The 21,205-nt window shown below is 36.7% G+C and overlaps 1 long non-coding RNA gene across 11 annotated transcripts in view; it reads left to right on the top strand.

The window, feature by feature from the left end:
* Positions 1–21,205, top strand: part of LOC130708275 (uncharacterized) — a 234,481-nt gene that overhangs the window by 83,821 nt on the left and 129,455 nt on the right. The gene's annotated exons all lie outside the window — the stretch shown is intronic.

The raw sequence follows: 21,205 nt of genomic DNA, 5'->3' as shown, positions 1-21,205 counted from the left end.
CTACTTATATAACTTTTGTGGAGCTCTGTTTTACTGGTTGTAAGTGTTAGAAATACAATTCAAACTAACTTAAGCAGAAAGAGAATTGGTTGATTCCCATACCTGCTTATTCTAAAGATAGCATTGCCTTCAGTCTTATTTGAATCCATGAGTTCAAAAGGTGTTATTAAGACTTTCTGATCCCCTCCACTTGGTTCAGGTTTCCTCTATTTTTGGCTATATTCTCAAGCTAGTTGTGTTTGTATGACAGCCAAGGTAACTACTGGCAGATCTAAGACTTTCATATATTTTCAGCTTGACATTCCAGAAGAAAGCGGCACTTCTGGGGAAGACATTGGACATTTGGATGATGTGATTATGGTGAACTAGTCACTGTAGTGAGGGAGATAGAGCACTCTAAATGGGCAGTCTTGGGACATGTGACAATCCCAGTAGCAAGATTTTGTGAAGTCATCTCCTCAGGATCTGAATGGGATTACTAAATATTACCTCAACCAAAGATGCTCTACTTTTATCTGTTTTACTTGTTGAAATCCTTTGGATTTTGTTTGAAGAAAGGGTTCTATGGCTTCAAAAATTTGTCAACTACTGCTTTAGCAGAATGTTGCTTGAAACTAAGAAGGATTTAATTCTTCTTATTTGATATAATAGAAGATATTTAGGATATGGAATTGGGAAACCTGGGTTTGATTTTTGGCTTCTCCATTTATTAACCATGTGCCTTTGTGTAGAAAACCTGAGTCCATATGAAAAGTTTTGCAAAGGTTTGTTGCTGCTGTTTTAGTTGTTATTTGTTTTGTTAATTTAAGCTGCATGTCAGTCCAAGTTCTTAAATAGATGGAAATAGCTGACACAGTCAAAAGGAGTAACTGGAGATAATTTTATTAATAGAGTATTTACAAAGTTATGGGCAGGGTTAAGGGAACCAACAGGGGAGAAACACCCTGGAACTAGCAAATATAGGAAACCATTACTTCTCCCCAAACTGAAAGATCAGAGAGAAGGAAGTGTTGCCGCCACGCAATGAGAACTAGAGCTATTGGAAGGGCTGCCAGACAGAACCTGTGGCTTTAAGTACAGAAACATAACCACTAGCAAACCACAGCTCAGCAAGGAGAGATGAAAGGATAAAGACCCTAATATCTCTCTATTCTTTCACTCCTCTCCTGATGGTGCTTCCCATTGGCCAAAACCAACTGGAATCTAGAGGGCAAGGGACCCTGATGAAGCATTCCTTAGGGGTCAGCCTCCTGGGTCAGAGAACTAGGTAGAGGAGGGTGGAGAGAGGGTCTGAAGGGAGAAATGAAGAATATCTGGTACAGCTTCCCTTTCACCTTAATTGGTATATTTTATTTAAGGACATCAAATGCTTTAGTGTTTCATTTAGTTTCTAGATAATTAGACTTTAGTGATTGTAAAAAACATTTAAATATGAGTTCAACAAGAAATGTCATTTACTTTACAACTTGTCCTATTTTATGATCTATATATGTGGGCTTAAAGAGTACTCTAAACATTCTTCAATGTCCTATGAAATTTCATCTTGGGTGGTCAGGACCATCGCTCATTGTGCTTGTGAAAGCAATGCAGGGTAAACTGTGTAATTTTCTATAGCGATATTTTCAGTTGCACTTTAAATTGAGTATTTCAAATAAGGATTTAATTTAGGTTTAATGAGGGAGTTATTATATGTTAATTAAATATAAACTGATTATTGTGAATATCTATTGGTGCATAACAACCTCTTTTGTTAAGATGAATATCTCTTAAACAATCAAAGCTTAGTAAATATGCTACTGATAATTACTTTTAAACTAACATTCAATAGAAAGAATACATATAAAGGCACTGCATTGAGTGTAATGTGGTTATTACCTATTAAACATCAATGTATTATTGAGAATACAGTTATTGAGTTTCAACTCATAGATCTTAAGAAACTGCTAGTTGTGCCTAAATAAAACTCCATAAATCAGCTAGTATTTAATTAGCAGAAGTATTTATAGCATGGCATTTACATTAGCATATTTATAATCAAATAAATAATATAATAATGCTTTTATTAAATCTAAATTAAGTCCTTGCCAGAGGCATTTAAAGAGGAGTGAAACTACATTGGCTATGTGGTCTTTCATATTTATTACATGATTTTTAAACTTTACTAATATATTAAACAATACCTTAATATATGATTCATTATCTAGGGACATTATGAAGTTGCACATACTCTATTTGGGATGAAAAAATATTTAGATTAAACTGGATAAGATAATTCTCTAAACCTTTTATTTTGGTCCATTACAACTAGGCACAAATACGGGATACAGACAAAATATGTCATCATAGTTGTCTATGTTTATTGTTGCTAAAGAAATTTAACCAATATGAGCAGTTGGCAGAGTTGGCATTGTGACATGTGAGATGTCCATAGACGTTTCTGTAAGCAAGAGTTTGGATGCCAAGTTGCACCCACAAGAAAAGAAGCCCTGAGCAGGTCCTGCATATGTACAGTTTGTTGAATGTGCACAAAAATAACACTGCTATCACTCCACAGATGAATCGGTAGTTGTCTGGCACAGTTAAAAATGGAGCATAATTTCCTCTCAAGAGTGAGGAATATATTCCAAACTAATTTTATTTCAATATTGAAATGTCGTAATTAAGTTTCTCTTTCACCCGAAGAAGGCAAAGATGCACAGAGAGCGTTAGAGTCAGGCTCGTCTCTTCTGAGGAGTCTGGTTAGCTTTTCCATCATCCTTGCTCCGGGTGGAGGGCTTGTTTCAGGGAACTTGTTCATTTCACTTTCTCCTGGAAAAAAACTTTGACTCTGAATACATTTATTTCAACACAAACACTAGGAAATAATTCTGTGAGGACGCTAACAATGTGATATTGATTTGTGGAGATGTGTTTATTTTGGCCAAAGAAATCAAGGAAATGCTACAAATAAGTGGGTCCAAAGTATGGATGAAGAACTCCACACTGTATTGGGTGCTGGTGAAACTCACACCTGCCCATGCTCCTTGTCCTTAGGCTGTTGTGAAGTGAAGGAGACATGGGTGAAGATGGTAATGATGATGTTGGTAGTAAAGAGGAAGAAGAAGAAGGAGGGGAGGGAGAGGTGGAGAAGGGAGAGAAGAGGAGAGGAGGAGAAAAAAGAAAAAGACTATGATGAAGAAGGCAATAGTGGTTTACATTTATTACACTCATGGGGTGCTAGGCAGAATTTCTGCCTGCTAGGCAGCATTCTTATTGTCTTCGTGTGAACTATCTTATTCAATAACTTGGTCTCCACTCATAGGATATTAAGGATATCTCTTTCTTCCTCTCAATAATGCCTTCCTCCAAGACCAATGGCCATCAGATGATCTTTTGAAAATCACCATGCCTTTCCCAATTTTGTGTCCAAGTAACTTTACAAGGACAAGGTACAGAGAGAGGCAGGAGGATGGATGAGGAAAAGCCCTGGTCTGGAAACCTGCTATCTTGATTTCTACTCTCACTGCTGCAGCTAACTAGCTATATAACTTACCAGATTCTTCATATATGAAACACCGGGTTTAGATCTCAGGATTTCAAAATCTCTTCAAATGCAGGGGTTTCATTCTTGTGGACATTAGGGGTTCAGTTGACCACACCTGTTGCTAGAGTTTGGAATATAAAAAACCTTTAGAAATGTTAGTCTAACCATGTGTTTTTATTGCTCTGGTGAAAGCTAGTTATATATAGTCTTATTTTTCAGTAACAGTGAAACAGTCTTTATGCATGTCCTGAAAGGAGAAATAAGGATGATTATTATTGAATCTGTACACTGACTGTCTCAGAAGGGTTTAGTTACTTTCCACTCCATGTATACCAAAGGGAAAACTATTAGGATAAGGAAAGCTCAGCATTTTGAAGGAGGCTGAAATGTAGCAATCATGCTATTTTACTTTTATATACCATATTTCTCTCCATGATCTACTGATAGACTCTTTCAAACTTTAGCTCCCGCAGAAATAGGAATTTTGGTTCTTTGGTTCAGCATTATAGATATGAAGTTTTCCACTTTGTCTCTGCTAAAGATTTTCTGAAACAGGGTTCTTTAAGAAGGTAGGTGACCAAGAGTGTTTTTCTAGGTAGTTAAGCCAATTGGATCAAGTTCCCAATGTCAGGATTGGCTTCTTTATGTACAGAGGCAAGAAAACTCAGTGAACAGAAAGCCACTAGATTCTCGCTACCCAAAAGCTCGATGTTTCAATTCCAGACTACATGGCTAAGGGGATTTAGGGAGGAAAGAGACAGCTTAGATGGGGTCTTATTGGGAAACAGAGAAAGCAGCCTGGAATCAGTTTCTACCTTGAAATTTGGCTTTTGCATTTTTATTTCTTTCCATATCTTTGTTAGATAACTTCTTTAAGGGACTCTCAGTATCACTGTACTTTGGATTATAGTTTTATTTAGTGATACATGAATAGAACTATCAGTTTAGATGTCTTATTCCGAAGTCAGATTAGGGATTTAAATGATATCAGTTACACTGGTATGTCTCTTTGGCTGCTTTTCTTTCTGGTACTGATTAGTTATGGTTCTTCAAAATTACAAATCATGAGTGGGATTGATTTTGCCATTTATATCCCATTTTATATCATGGTAGTTTCTCTAAGTTTAAGATGATCTTTGCCAGAACCCTTGAACAAGGAAATCCAAGCTATCATTTAATTTTTAAACCACATATGCTGATATAATGTTTTGTTAGCTACTATTTCAGTTATAAAAAGTATGTAAAATTAACCTGCTGTTTAAAAAAAAATTGCTCAGCTTGGGTCTGTTTGTACCGATCTTGGTTTAAACGCACATGTATGTAATTTTAGCATATGTTATCCTGTAGTTTGAGTATTTGTTTTTGTGGATTTCATGGGATCTGTTGGAATCATATTGGAAACTGAACATAAAAATAGATGTAAAAACCACCCTCTCATCTAATTCCCAAAGAAAACAGGACACTGCATTTTATTAGAGGTCAGTCAACAACTACATACTCGTTTTAAGTGCAAAGCTCCTCTTGATCTCAACAGCTTGTATTGCTTGTATCCCAAATATGTGATATTAAATGACTTGATCAAACAGCTTGCCTGGCAAAAAGCAGATAAACCTCTCTTTAAGTGGTAAAGATGAACTTACTTTGAAAACACATTTACGGGAGGGAAGTGGAAGTTGGGATGAAGTGAGAAAGTAGCATGGACATATATACACTACCAAATGTAAAATGGTTGGCTAGTGGGAAGCTGCTGCATAGCACAGGGAGATCAGCTCAGTGCTTTGTGACCACCTAGAGGGGTGGGGTAGGGAGGGTGGGGATATGACGATATATGTATACATATAGCTAATTCACTTTGTTGTACAGCAGAAACTAACACAACATTGTAAAGCAATTATATTCCAATAAAGATATTAAAAAAAGAAATCAACTCATAGGATCAAGATTATTCCAATGTAGCTTGACTATAGGAAAAAGATAAAGAGAGACTTGAGGAAGAGAGACAAGAAAGCTCTTGGACTGATTGAGAAGAAAATTAAAACACCTAAAGTAAAGCACAATCTTGTGTTACATGACTTTGTTACAAAGGTCTTTTCTTAAAACTATAATATCCAGATTTCCATATTTTTCCTAACATGCTCTTTCTAGGATGTGTGTTTTACCCACAGTGTTTTGTGTTTTTTTTTAACTTCTTTCTTGGAGTATAATTGCTTTACAATTGTGTGTTAGTTTCTGCTTTATAACGAAGTGAATCAGCTTTACATATACATATATCCCCATATCTCCTCTCTCTTGCATCTCCCTCCCATCCTCCCTATCCCACCCCTCGAGGTGGTCACAAAGCACTGAGCTGATCTCCCTGTGATGTGCGGCTGCTTCCCACTAGCTATCTATTTTACATTTGGTAGTGTATATATGTCCATGCCACTCTCTTACTTCGTCCCAACTTACCCTTCCCCCTCCCCGTGTCCTCAAGTCCATTCTCTACGTCTGCGTGTTTATACTTGTCCTGCCTCTAGGTTCTTCAGAACAATTTTTTTTCCCTTAGATTCCATATATATGTGTTAGCATACAGTATTTGTTTTTCTCTTTCTGACTTACTTCACTCTGTATGACAGACTCTAGGTCCATCCACCTCACTACAAATAACTCAATTTCGTTTCTTTTTATGGCTGAGAAATATTCCATTGTATATATGTGCCACATCTTCTTTATCCATTCATCTGTCTATGGATACTTATGTTGCTTCCATGTCCTGGCTATTGTAAATAGAGCTGCACTGAACATTGTGATACATGACTCTTTTTGAATTATGGTTTACTCTGGGTATATGCCCAGTAGTGGAATTGCTGGGTCGTATGGTAGTTCTATTTTTAGTATTTTAAGAAACCTCCATACTGTTCTCCATAGTGGCTGTATCAATTTACATTCCCACCAACAGTGCAAGAGGGTTCCCTTTTCTCCACACCCTCTCCAGCACTTATTGTTTGTAGATTTTTTGATGATGGCCATTCTGACTGGTGTGAGGTGATACCTCATTGTAGTTTTAATTTACATTTTTCTAATGATTAGTGATGTTGAGCATCCTTTCATGTGTTTGTTGGTAATCTGTATATCTTCTTTGGAGAAATGTCTATTTAGGTCTTCCGCACATTTTTGGATTGGGTTGTTTGTTTTTTTGAAATTGAGCTGCATGAGCTGCTTGTAAATTTTGGAAATCTCCAAAATTTACTTTGTCAGTTGCTTCATTTGCAAATATTTTCTCCCATTCTGAGGGTTGTCTTTTCATCTTGTTTATGGTTTCCTTTGCTGTGCAAAAGCTTTTAAGATTCATTAGGTCCCATTTGTTTATTTTTGTTTTTATTTCCATTTCTCTAGGAGGTGGGTCAAAAATGATCTTGCTGTGATTTACATCAAAGAGTGTTCTGCCTATGTTTTCCTCTAAGACTTTTATAGTGTCTGGCCTTACATTTAGGTCTTTAATCCATTTTGAGTTTCTTTTTCTGTATGGTGTTAGGGAGTGTTGTAATTTCATTCTTTTATATGTAGCTGTCCAGTTTTCCCAACCACTTATTGAAGAGGCTGTCTTTTCTCCATTGTATATTCTTGCCTCCTTTATCAAAGATAAGGTGACCATATGTGCGTGGGTTTATCTCTGGGCTTTCTCTCCTGTTCAGTTGATCTGTATTTCTTTTTTTGTGCCAGAACCATACTGTCTTGATTATTGTAGCTTTGTAGTATAGTCTGAAGTCCAGGAGCCTGAATCCTCCAGCTCCGTTTTTCTTTCTCAAGATTGCTTTGGCTATTCGGGGTCTTTTGTGTTTCCATACAAATTTGAAATTTTTTATTCTAGTTCTGTGAAAAATGCCATTTGTAGTTTGATAGGGATTGCATTGAATCTCTAGATTGTTTTTGGTAGTGTAATCATTTTCACAATATTGATTCTTCTAATTGAAGAACATGGTATATCTCTCCATCTGTTGGTATCATCTTTAATTTCTTTCATCAGTGTCTTAAAGTTTTCTGCATACAGGCCTTTTGTCTCCTTAGGTAGGTTTATTCCTAGGTACTTTATTCTTTTTGTTGCAGTGGTAAATGGTATTTTTCCTTAATTTCTCTTTCAGATTTTTCATTATTAGTGTATAGGAATGCAAGAGATTTCTGTGCATAAATTTTGTATCCTGCTACTTTACCGAATTCATTGATTAGCTCTAGTAGTTTTCTGGTAGCATCTTTAAGATTCTCTATGTATAGTATCATGTCATCTGCAAACAGAGACAGCTTTGCTTCTTCTTTTCTGATTTGGTTTCCCTTTATTACTTTATCTTCTCTGATTGCTGTGGCTAAAACTTCCAAAACTATGTTGAATAATAGTGGTGAGAGTGGACAGCCTTGTCTTGCTCCTGATCTTAGAGGAAATGGTTTCAGTTTTTCACCATTGAGAACGATGTTGGCTCTGCATTTGTCATATGTGGCCTTTATTATGTTGAGGTAAGTTCCCTCTATGCCTACTTTCTGGAGGGTTTTTTTTTTTTTTATCATAAATGGGTGTTGAATTTTGTCAAAAGCATTTTCTGCTTCTATTGAGATGATCTTATGGTTTTTCTCCTTCAGTTTGTTAATATGGTTTATCACATTGATTGATTTGCGTATATTGAAGAATCCTTGCATTCCTGGGATAAACCCCACTTGATCATGATGTATGATCCTTTTAATGTGCTGCTGGATTCTGTTTGCTAGTATTTTCTTGAGGATTTTTGCATCTATGTACATCAGTGATATTGGCCTGTACTTTTCTTTCTTTGTGACATCTTTGTCTGGTTTGGTATTAGGGTGATGGGGGCCTCATAGAATGAGTTTGGGAGTGTTCCTTCGTCTAGTATATGTTGGAAGAGTTTGAGAAGGATAGGTGTTAGCTCTTCTCTAAATGTTTGATAGAATTCGCCTGTGAAGCCATCTGGTCCTGGACTTTTGTTTGTTGGAAGATTTTTAATCACAGCCTGAATTTCAGTGTTTGTGACTGGTCTTTTATATTTTCTATTTCTTCCTGGTTCAGTCTTGGAAGGTTGTGTTTTTCTAAGAATTTGTCCATTTCTTCCAGGTTGTCCATTTTATTGACATATACTTGCTTATAGTAATCTCTCATGATCCTTTGTATCTCTGCAGTGTCAGTTGTTACTTCTCCTTTTAAATTTCTAATTCTATTGATTTGAGTATCTCCCTTTTTTTCTTGATGAGTCGGGCTAATAGCTTATCAATTTTGTTTATCTTGTCAAAGAACCAGCTTTTAGCTTTATTGATCTTTGCTATCATTTCCTTCATTTCTTTTTATTTATTTCTGATCTGATCTTTATGATTTCTTTCCTTCTGCTAACTTTGGGGTTTTTTTTGTTCTTCTTTCTCTAATTGCTTTAGGTCTAATGTTAGGCTGTTTATTTGAGATGTTTCTTGTTTCTTGAGGTAGGACTGTATTGCTCTAAGCTTCCCTCTTTGAACTGCTTTTGCTGCATCCCATAGGTTTTGGTTTGTCGTGTTTTCATTGTCATTTGTTTCTAGGTATTTTTTTATTTTATCTTTGATTTCTTCAGTGATCTCTTGGTTATTTAGTAGTGTATTGTTTAGTCTCCATGTGTTTGTATGTTTTACAGATTTTTTTCTGTAATTGACATCTAGTCTCATAGCTTTGTGGTTCGAAAATATACTTGATACAATTCAATTTTCTTAAATTTAGTATGGCTTGATTTGTGACCCAAGGTATGATCTATTGAGAATGTTCCATGAGCACTTGAGAAGAAAGTGTATTCTGTTGTTTTTGCATGGAATGGCCTATAAATACCAATTAAGTCCACCTTGTTTAATGTATCATTTAAAGCTTGTGTTTCCTTATTTATTTTTATTTTGGATGATCTGTCCATTGGTGAAAATGGGGTGTTAAAGTCCACTACTATGATTGTGTTACTGTTGATTTCCCCTTTTATAGCTGTTAGCATTTGCCTTATGCATTGAGGTGCTCCAATATTGGGTGCATAAATATTTACAATTGTTATATCTTCTTCTTGGATTGATCCCTTGATCATTACGTAGTGTCCTTCTTTGTCTCTTGTAATAGTCTTTATTTTAAAGTCTATTTTGTCTGATATGAGAATTGCCACTCCAGCTTTCTTTTGCTTTCCATTTGTATGGACTATCTTTTTCCATCCCCTCACTTTCAGTCTGTATGTGTCCCTAGGTCTGAAGTGGGTCTCTTGTAGACTGCATATATACGAGTCTTGTTTTTGTATCCATTCAGCCAGTCTATGTCTTTTGGTTGGAGCATTTAATCCATTTACATTTAAAGTAATTATCCATATGTATGTTCCTATTACCATTTTCTTAATTGTAAGAAGTCCATAAGTCCATAAGTACATAAGTCTGGACCAACCTCTTTGCTTTTTTTACTTTCTTAATTGTTTTGAGTTTGTTATTGTAGGTCTTTTCCTTCTCTTGTGTTTCCTGCCTAGAGAAGTTTCTTTACATTTGTTGTAAAGCTGGTTTGGTGGTGCTGAATTCTCTTAGTTTTGCTTGTCTGTAAAGGTTTTAATTTCTCTATTGAATCTGAATGAGATCCTTGCTGGGTAGAGTAATCTTGGTTGTAGGTTTTTCCCTTTCATCACTTTAAATATGTCCTACCACTCCTTTCTGGCTTGCAGAGTTTCTGCTGAAAGATCAGCTGTTAACTTTATGGGGATTCCCTTGTATGTTATTTGTTGTTTTTCCCTTGCTGCTTTTAATATTTTTTCTTTGTATTTAATTTTTGATAGTTTGATTAATATGTGTCTTGGCATTTTTCTCCTTGGATTTATCCCGTATGGGACTCTGCACTTCCTGGACTTGATTGACTATTTCCTTTCTCATATTAAGGAAGTTTTCAACTATAATATCTTCAAATATTTTCTCAGTCTCTTTCTTTTTCTCCTCTTCCTCTGAGACCCCTATAATTCGGATGTTGGTGCATTTAATGTTGTCCCATAGGTCTCTGAGACTGTCCTCAATTCTTTTCATTCTTTTTTCTTTATTCTGCTCTGCAGTAGTTATTTCCAATATTTTATCTTCCAGGTCACTTATCTGTTCTTCTGCCTCAGTTATTCTGCTATTGATTCCTTCTAGAGAGTTTTAAATTTCTTTTATTGTGTTGTTCATCATTGTTTGTTTGCTCTTTAGTTCTTTTAAGTCCGTGTTAAATGTTTCTTGTATTTTCTCCATTTTATTTCCAAGATTTTGGATCATCTTTACTATCATTACTCTGAATTCTTTTTCACGTAGACTGCCTGTTTCTTCTTCATTTGTTTGGTCTGATGGGTTTTTACTTTGCTCCTTCATCTTCTGTGTGTTTCTCTGTCTTCTCATTTTGCTTAACTTACTGTGTTTGGGGGCTCCTTTTCGCAGGCTCCAGGTTTTTAGTTACCGTTGTTTTTGGTGTCTGCTCCCAGTGGCTAAGGTTGGTTCAGTGGGTTGTCTAGGCTTCCTGGTGGACGGGACTGGTGCCTGTGTTCTGGTGGATGAGGCTGGATCTTGTCTTTCTGGTGGGCAGGGCTGCATCTGGTGGTGTGTTTTGGGGTGTCTGAGACCTTATTATGAGTTTAGGCAGCCTCTCTGTCAATGGGTGGGGTTGTGTTCCTATCTTGCTAGTTGTTTGGCATAGGGTGTCTAGCACTGTACCTTGCTGGTCGTTGAGTGTAGCTGGGTCTTCGTATTGAGATGGAGATCTCTTGGAGAGCTTTTTCCTTTTGATATTACATGGAGCCGGGAGTCTCTGGTGGACCAATGTGCTGAACTCGGCTCTCCCATCTCAGAGGCACAGGCCTGACACCCAGCTGGAGCATGAAGCCCCTGTCAGCCACACGGAATAGTCCAAGTCATAGAGGCAGAAAGCAGAATGGTGTTGCCAGGGGCTAGAAGATCATCTGTTCATTTTCCATAGACAACTGATGTTGAACCTTTTCTTTTCCTTTATGCTTGGTCCAGTCTCACTTGCTTGTAGGGCACTGTGTACAGAAGCCTCACACCCAGCCCATCAGATACTAGATTACCCATAACTTTTGTATTTCTCCTGAGGCTATCATTTATTCTATACTTCCCCTTCTTTTCTGGAGTGAGAACACATTTTGATTAACCTCTCTTAACTCATTCAGATCTTGTCTCTTCTGTTTGTCTTACTGTGATTTAATTCTTCTTGCCTATGTCCACTTGGATTATGGATACTTTCTTCCATTTGCTATAAGCCCGTCCTTTCATTTTACATCTATGAATCATTCACATGCAAGGTTTAGAAGAGATTTATAAGATCATAACGTAATAACTCAAAAGGTGTACTGCTATCAGATATCTGATTTTCAAGGGAATAACAAACAAGTTCACCTCATTATAAAATAAAACAAGATAAATGTAGGTTTAATCTTGACTTTAAACTCTTTGTTTTGTTGTCACCTTCAAAATTATTTTAAGTTTAGTTCAATGATCACTGGGGTTTAGAGAGAACATTTGGGTGTTTTATATTTACTTCAGTATTTGAATTTAATTATACAACTTTCCAAATGCATAGAATTTGTTTATTCTTCACAGATAAATGGGGTCAGCCTCAGTTTCAATTCTTCCAAGCAATTCCTTCCTAGGACATTTCAGCTGGATACACTGAACTGGAATCCATACACTGAAGCAGGCGGAATATAAAGTTCAATATCTCACATATAGTGGAGCTTAGAATTTAGCCACTCATCCAGACAGAGTCAGGTTCATCCAAGGGTCAGGTAACCCCTATAAGGATGCCATTCCTTTCTCATTCTTCATGCTATATCTCTGCAGGTGGTCATTTACATGTTCTTCATTTTGTCCATTCCCATTGCCAAAGTTAGCCTAAGTCACCATCAATTGAACTATGGTTACATTTTTATTCACTTGTATATTGGTTAACCAATTATTCAGACGTTAGCTTTGAGGTTGCTAGGATCTGGTCTGTCCTTTTTCTTTCCACTGTATCTCAAATGCCGAGAACAATGAATGCCTTGTGTTAGGCACAACCTATATATTGGGTCAACTCAACATATATTTGCTGAATTTCCCTTTAAAAAAGTCATTAAAAATATTATACACAGTCTTTCCAACAAACTTGTCTTCTATCACTTCAGACTTCTACTCTCTGTCATTCTGTTTTCTCTAGACTTTCACTTCCTTAAATGCTGAAGCTGTAGCATAAGTCTGGACCAACCTCTTTGTTCTTTTTACTTTCTGCAACACTTTTTTTCTTCTTTCCATTTCCTATTTGTCATCTTTAACACATCCTTCCGTTTTGAGTTTAGATCTAACTATCCTTATTTCATTAGTGAGGTAGACATTTCTTCAATGTTTAACCACCGAAATCCAATTCTTCTGTACCATTATGTTTAGTATGTTTTTCTCTCTCTCACTTCAATGTATGTTTCTGGAAGGCAGAGACCATCTTGCTCACTTGTATGTTTCTAGGTCCTAGTAGATGCTCAGTAAATGTCCATAGAAGGCTGAATGAATGTTCTCAGATTCACTTCATGCCATCCATCATGTTGCCCCAGTGCACTGAGCCAAGATTTTGCCTTATTCCTTGCTTCTAGGTTTTGGGTTGTACTACTTTGTATTTACCTGGCTTCCTTATGGGGTCAAAAGCTTTATTCCACACTCAGAAAAATGAATGGGCTTCTGTTCCCTGAGGATAGACCTTTATCATAAGGAAAACACTACTGCTTGACCTCTGTGTTCTATCCACGTAATCAGAAATCCCCATGGCTAACAAATTTTGGATGGTTTCGATGAGAATATAACTCTTATTCTTCCAAAATAGATCTTATGGCTGTAACTCAACCATCATGGTGCTTGCTCAAGCCTCGGGTAATAATATGCAGAGCAGAAAGGAATTTCTCACTGAACTCGTTAGTTCTCTAACATGGCTGTGCATCTGAATCAACTGGGGAATGTTTGAAATGTACAAATCCTGCCTTTACCAATGAATTCAAAATTTTCAAGGGTAAGCATCAGGAATTTAGAGTTTAAAAAAATGTCCCCTGGTGATTTTGATATACAGCCAAGCTTGGAATCACTGATATGTATTTTTATTTTCTACCTGAAGGACCACTCTTATAATTCCTAAACTAGAAAAATATAATTACATTTCCCCATGGTTTAAGAAAAAAATAATAAAATAGGGTCTAATTTTTCATGAGAAAGACAGATAAAAATATATGTGAAACAAAATTCAATCAAGATATCCTAGGAAACTCAGTTAAGGGACATGGATACCCTTCATTTTTTTAAGGATAAAAACCAAAGTTTCCAGTGGCTTTCCTGTTTCACTTCATTTGTTCGTTTATTCACTAACAATTATTTATCGAGTGCCTACTACTGATCAGACACTATTCTAGGTTTTAGGAACATAAGAATGAGCAAAAAACTGACAAAGTTCCTACTCTTATAGAGCTTACAAGTGGAGACAAGGGACCAATAAATGAATAAACAAATAAATGATGACTTTTTCTTGACATATTAAGTTCTTTGAAGAAGGATAAAGCAAGGTAAGGGGATAGAGTGATACTATTTTATCTGGGGTGATCAGGGAATAAAGACTCTCTTAAAAAGTGGTATTGAGTAGAGAGGCTTGAATGAGGTGAAGAAGAGAGACAGGAGATAGCTGAGAAAGTGTGGCAGGGAAGAGTAATCTCAAAGGAACTGAGACAGCAGTGTACTTGGTACTTGGAACACATTAGGTAAGTCATTTATCCTTCTTAGCTTCCATTTTCTTCATTTTCCCAGTGAGAATGATAATTTCATTTTGCCACTCTTTAAGCGCAATACTGTGTGTATTGCAATGTAGGCAATGTACATAAAAATACTTTGTCATAGGATATTGAATATAGTTGTCTGTGCTTTACAGTAGGACCTTGCTGTTTATCCAGTCTATATATAAAAATTTATATCTGCTAACCCCAATCTCCCACTCCATCCCTCCTCCAACCGCCTGCCCCTTGGCAACCACCAGTCTGTTCTCTACCTCCGTGATTCTGTTTCTGTTTCATAGATAGATTCATTTGTGTCATATTTTAGATTTTACATATAAGGGATATCATATGGTACTTGTCTTTCTCTATAAACCATTATGGAAAAGGATATAAAAAATGTATATATATGTATAACTGAGTCACTTTGCTGTACAGCAGAAATTAGCACAACATTGTAAATCAACTATACTTCAATAAAAAAACAAAATAAAATAATCAAATAATTTTTTTTTTTTAGCCATCTACTCTTTTATTTATCTATTTTTTTGGCCACACCTCGTGGCATGTGGGATCTTAGTTCCCCAGCCAGGGATCTAATGCGCGCCCCTGGTAGTGGAAGTGAGCACTGAGTCTTAACCATTTGACTGCCAGGGAAGTCCAAAAATAAAATAATCTTAAAAAATACTTTGTCAAATCAGAAGCACCATACAAAGGGAATCTATCAAGTGTTAATAGGCTGATGGTGATTAATGTTGCCTTTACCTAGAATAAAAAGCACAGTTTTAGATATAATAGTGCAGGAAAGAACCTCAGGAAATCTTTTTACTTTCTTTAGGCTTTAAAGTTAGAATGATATTATTAACCCATTTTTCAGGTCACACAATTTCATCATGGAAAGATTAAGTGGCTTGCCCAAGGTGACACCGATAGTTAGGACTGGAAGAGGTCTGATAACTCAGTTTTCTGCTTGCAGTGTTCTTTCTACTAGATTCATTTTCCATATCATATTTTTCAGTCATTTTGGCTAAGTACTTTCTAATATGTTTAAACATCAAACTCTGGTGAATAAAATGCAATCCAGTATCTCCACAGTCACGGTCCAGACTCAAAAGGGGAGACAGAGAGCCTTCTGGTACCATTGTTAAGGTCATAAATATCTCTCTTGCCGAATTAGCACTGGGGCTGCAATCCTTGACTTCAGAAAATGGTTTCTGCAGCCGGGCCTTCCATCACTGTGAAGTGACATATACATATATCATCACCCAATATGCATTGGCCAACATAAAAAAGCTCTTATGCACACAAATATTGAGACATTTTACTGAGAAATGGAGCTTGAGAAATTGCCCAATGTCATCCCTCCTCCAGCCCCCACTACCACCACCTCCCCTGCCTCCCCTGCCCCTCCCTTCCCTCCTGGGGGAAATGGATATACATGACTTAGAGAAAGCTGTGTTTTAGGAGAACTCCATTGGCCTGAAACTGGGAGAGCTGACTGCATGATTTTGGGGGGATTGAAGTTGGCACTGAAATCCCTGCAGGGAAATGTCCTAGAGGGCAGATATCACATTGGTTTATCCTACATAGAGCTTCGTTGAGCAAACCACACAGAAAGGGTAGCATAATAATGCAATCTCTTTGTGCAAGAACTGGTCCATTTGGTAAGCTCTCTGAACTCATCATGCTGGCCACTTTGGGACCTTTGAGTAAATTATTGCCTCACTGGGAGAAGCTGGCTCATTAGGCTGCCACATATATAGCAACGATAGCTTTATATTTCCATTCCCAGGAATGTTTGATAGATATTAATGGACTCTATTAAAGACTGGAAGCAGAAACGATGTCTATTAGAAAGATAGCCCTTTATTTTATTTCTGCTGGCTGTGCTTTCAATCCCTCAGCTGTGCAGGGGGAACAAACACATTCATTGAATGCCTACTATGTGCTGTCAATAATTACATGGTTTTCTCACTGAATTCTCCTGATACTCCCTCTTTTATAAATTAGGGCATTAGGGCTCTGTATTAGGCTTCTCCAGAGAAACAGAACCTATATGTGTGTGTGTGTGTGTGTGTGTGTGTATTATGAGGCATGGGCTCACACAGTTATGGAGGCTGACAAATTCTAAGATCTGCAATTTGGAGACCCAGGGGAGCAGATGATGTACTTTCACTTTGAGTCTGAAGGTCTGAGAACTAGAAGAGCCAATGCTGTAAGCCCAATTTGAAAGCCACCAAGCTTGAGAACAAAGAAGAGCCCTTGTTTTGGTTGGAGACCAAAGGCTAGGAAAGACCCATGACCCAGCTCAACAGTCAGGCAGGAGTTCCTACTTACTTAGCCTTTTTGTTCTATTCAGGTGTTCAATTGATTGGGTGGGTTCCGGTCCCACCCCCAACATTAGAGGTGGAAACCTGCTTTACTCAGACTACCCATGCAAATGTTAATCTTATCCAGAAACACTGTTGCAGACATACCCAGAATAATGTTTGACCAAATGTCTGGGCACTCTGTGGTCCAGCCATGCTGACAAATAAAATTACACAGGCTCAGAGGGGAAAGAAACTTGCTCAAAGACATATAGACATGGGCGAACATGTTTCTATGTCTGGAAGCTTGAATCCTTCCCTTGCATCTCACTACCCCTTACCACTTCCTAACTTGTCCCTCTATGTGGAACAGTAGATATTTTAATAGTGTGATTTTTGTTTTCTAAAGGTTTCATGATCTCCCCCTGCAACTCCATTTCCTAGTATCCTCCAATGTTCATATTCCAACTCATTTAAACTCATGTCATTGTCAATTATGTGTTTATGATCAATTGTATATATATGACTATGACATAAAATATATTCTCCTTGAATTTCCCTAGAGTGAATGGGTCATCCTTTTTCTTGGAACCCTGGCTGATATATCATGGAATGCTTAAATTAACCTTCTCAGGAATATACCATTATTGCCTCATTTTACAAATGAGGAAAACAGTTGGGCTTCAGCAATCTACAGAAGATCACAAATCTTGTGAGTAGAATAGTTGGGATTGGAACACAGGAAGTGTAGCTTTACCACATTATAACGCTTTAATAAAAAAAAATCCTTGTTCCAAATGAACACTCTACCTAGAACGACAGCCCAGTTTAAGTCCCCTTTTCTTCTAAAACATTCTCATTTTATTTGACCACTATTGTTTTGTGATCCTTACCCTTCAAATTTATTGAGGATCATCCTTAAATCTTATGCTTGTATATTTGTTCTACAGTCACAGAAAGAACATACTCGTTGGGGACAGAGACCACTGGTTCCCTTTTTAATTTTCAGCAGATAACTTGGTCCTAGGAACAAGATACATTTTTAATAAACATTTGCTGATTGATTCAGGTTCATTTACATACAATAACTCAACAAGGAATATCTTCTTGAATATGTCAGAATATGGAAGGAAGTAGGCTGCTAAGGTTGAGTGAACAAAGAGTTCTTATATATCCCACACCCAGTTTCCCTTATTATTAACATCTTACATTAGCATGGTACAGCGTTACAATTAATGAACCAATACATTATTGGTTCCATACTTTATTCAAAATCCATACTTTATTCAAATTTCCTTAGTTTTTATCTAATGTCCTTTTTTTTTTCTTTCTTTTTTGATTCCAGTTTCCTATCCAGGATACCACATTACATTTTGTTGTCATGTCTCATATTTCCTTTGTTCTTGATGCCCTTGACAGTTTTGAGTAGTACTAGTCAGATGTTTTGTAGAATGTCCCCTTATTGGGATTTGTCTGGTGTTTTCTCATAATTATCCTGGGCTTGTGGTATTTTCGTCACATCATATCAAGGGCACATATTATCAAAATGACTTATCACTGTTGTTATTGACCTTGATCACTGTTGCTGAGGTAATGTTTGTAAGGTTTCTCCACTGTAAAGTTTTCTTCTTTTCCATACCATGAAAGAAGTCACTGTGCTCAATCTGCACTTAAGGAATGTTGGTTTTACTCCACCTTCCTGAGGATGAAGTATCTACATAAATGATTTGGAAGTCTTCTACTTGGGAGATTTGTCTCTTCTTCCTCATTTATTCAGTTATTTCTTTTTTATCAGCATGGACTTATGGTTATTTATTCTATGCTTTTCTTTATAATCCAATACTACTTGACTTTATTGTTCAAATTGTTCCAACTTTGACCATTGGAAGCTCTTTTGATTGGCTCCTGTGTCCCTTTGACATACCCCATCATCGTGGTTTGATTTTCTTTTTTTCAGAATATCCTTACTTTCTGGCACTACATGATGCTCTAGAATCACCTAGAATCACCAAGAAGCCCTGGTTTCTTTTATCAGAAATGGTATTAGAAACCAAGATTTGGGCACAAGGTATACTCAATAAGTGTGTCTTTGATGAGGGGAAAGGAATAGTAAATGCTTCCCAAGCAAGTGTTCCATGCCACTGAAAATACCAAAGTGATTAGTGATGCCTTAAAGGTGCAGTCTACTGGATGATATGGTGGAGGCATTTATACCTTTACAACTTTCTTCTAATCCTTATGGTTCAAGGAGAAACCTTCCATTTGATCCTGGTAATCTCAAACTTGAGAATTTACTTTTCTAACAGAGTGAGTGAACCTCAGGCCCTGAGCTTCAGGCAAGCAAAAACATCAAGTTAGAATCTATTAATATCATTTTGTTTTGGTTATATTCATTTGCATTATCATCTTCAATTATGGCAGATTCAACTAGTTTTCTATTTGTAATAGCAATATATACGTTCCTCAAAGTATATGAGTAAAAATGTAAATACATCTACAGGAAAAAATAATAGTATGTGAATGGTTGGTGCAATGTGGTGAAAGTGGTGAGTTTGGAAAATGATTCCAAATGATTGAGTTTGGAAAAAATTGGAAGGGATAATTTTGAAAACCTCTTGCAGCTCTAGAATTTGATATTCTGTCAGCCAGTATCTATTATCTCACACCCATAGCTGTGTGCAATACTTGAGAGTGGGCAAATTTTGAAATCTGAATCACAAAGAAAGCAAGAACACTGTTGAGAACATGAAAATACATGCAGTCATTTTTTTGTAGCTGTTCTTAGCTCCAGAACAGATCTAACAGCCAGGCATTGGCAGAGGGTCAGGTGAGAAATCCTGGGTAGTGCCTCAGGAGAGCTGTGGCACTGAGATCAGAGAACTACAAACCAAGGGGAAAGTTGATTTTAATAGCATCAATGGATATCCTCAAAATGTTCATGAAAAATGAAAATATAAAGCAAATAATTGTGACAAGCATATTGTCTAATTAAGATGAATGAGACATGCTTCCTATGCATTTTTAATCTGTTAAATAAACAGCATATTAATAAGGCTTAATTATATCACCACATACTTAAAGTGACTTTCTAAAATAAAGTTTATTTTGATTTAACATATGCTTTTTGGTGTGTTTTTGTAGAACTTTTATAAACATCTTACACAAATAACATCTTGAAATAAATCTCCTGGATGTGACCATCATCTTGATCATAATTTCTTTTTAATTTCTTGGAAAATTCAGGACTTACAATTTCCATTTCCATATGCTTGAGTATTGCAAAAATGATCCTCTTATCTTTGACTGTGTTTCTTCATGATTCTTACCTTTCATTTCCATTCCACACACTGATGGACAACATATCCTGCTGATTCTTAGACATAGCTCCTTAATCCGTCCTCCACCCTTTACATGTATGGAGGATAGCCACAGATTCCTTGACCCTCTTCCCTTCGAAAGGTAGGGTTAATTTCCCTTCCCTTTGAACCTGGACTGGACGTAACTTCTTTGACCAATGGAATGCAATAGACACATGAACTTCAGAGGACTGGCTGCTTCTGCCTCCGTCTTTTGGGCCCTGAGACACCAATAAGAAGTCTGACAACTCTGCTCAAGAAACCATGTGGAGAAGCTCTGAGACTACAGAGAAGGGGACAGGAACTCAGTTGAGCCTAACCTCATAGTCAGCAATTCAGCAGGGCTTGTCTTAATTTTTTCACTTTTGAATGTGTAGTTCATGCTGTTTGGCATATACTTTCCCATTTATCTACCTGGAATATCCACTTTAAGTGGATTCACATTTACTTTGGGAGCCTTTCTTGGTTTTCTTAGACAAGATTTGCTCTTCTCACTTTAGTGTTTCCATAGTGATGAAGATGATGGTGATGATGATGACAGTGAAGAGAATGGTGATGACACAACCCTCTTTATATGCCAGGAATTGTTTTAAGTATTTTACAATTTTCAATAACCTCATGAAGCAATCTTAGTATTTCCATTTTATTAGTGGGGAAACTGAGGCACAGAGAGATTATATAAATCACTCAAGATCACACAACATTTAAATGCAGGAGACAGAATTTGGACTCTGGAGGTCTAGCTTCTGGGTCTATGCTCTCTGTTGCCACACTGCACTGTACTTACCACTCAAATTGTTATGATAGCGTTTTATATTGTAATAAAGTAATCTGTTTTCATGTTTGTTTGAGTAGACTGTGCATTTCTGCAGTCCAGACACCATGTTAGTCATTTTTATATCCTTGAATATAACACAAAGTCAGGCATGTAGAAATTCCGTAAATAATTTTCAATAGCTAAAGCAAGGTTTGAATTTAGATCCTAGAACTTTAAGTCCAGTTCTTTTCTTTTTTCTCCATCACATTAGTCACCTTCATTTTATGTTGTTTTTCATCTTACTATTATAAATGAATTCTGGAAGTGCATCTGTTCTATTAGTTGAAATAGTAGCTAAGACATTTATTGAAGAAGACTACTAATTCATTTCAATTATTTCCTTTAATGTTACAATAATTATGATTCAAAAAGGAATGCTAATTTTACGGAAACTTGTTGTGCATGTTAAGATGTAGTCTAACCTC

The sequence above is a fragment of the Balaenoptera acutorostrata genome, chromosome 5 (genome assembly GCF_949987535.1).
Source record: "Balaenoptera acutorostrata chromosome 5, mBalAcu1.1, whole genome shotgun sequence".
NCBI classification, from domain to species: domain Eukaryota; kingdom Metazoa; phylum Chordata; class Mammalia; order Artiodactyla; family Balaenopteridae; genus Balaenoptera; species Balaenoptera acutorostrata.
The sequence above is the reverse complement of the archived record's forward strand: the minus strand, read 5'-3'. Positions and strand labels throughout refer to the sequence as shown.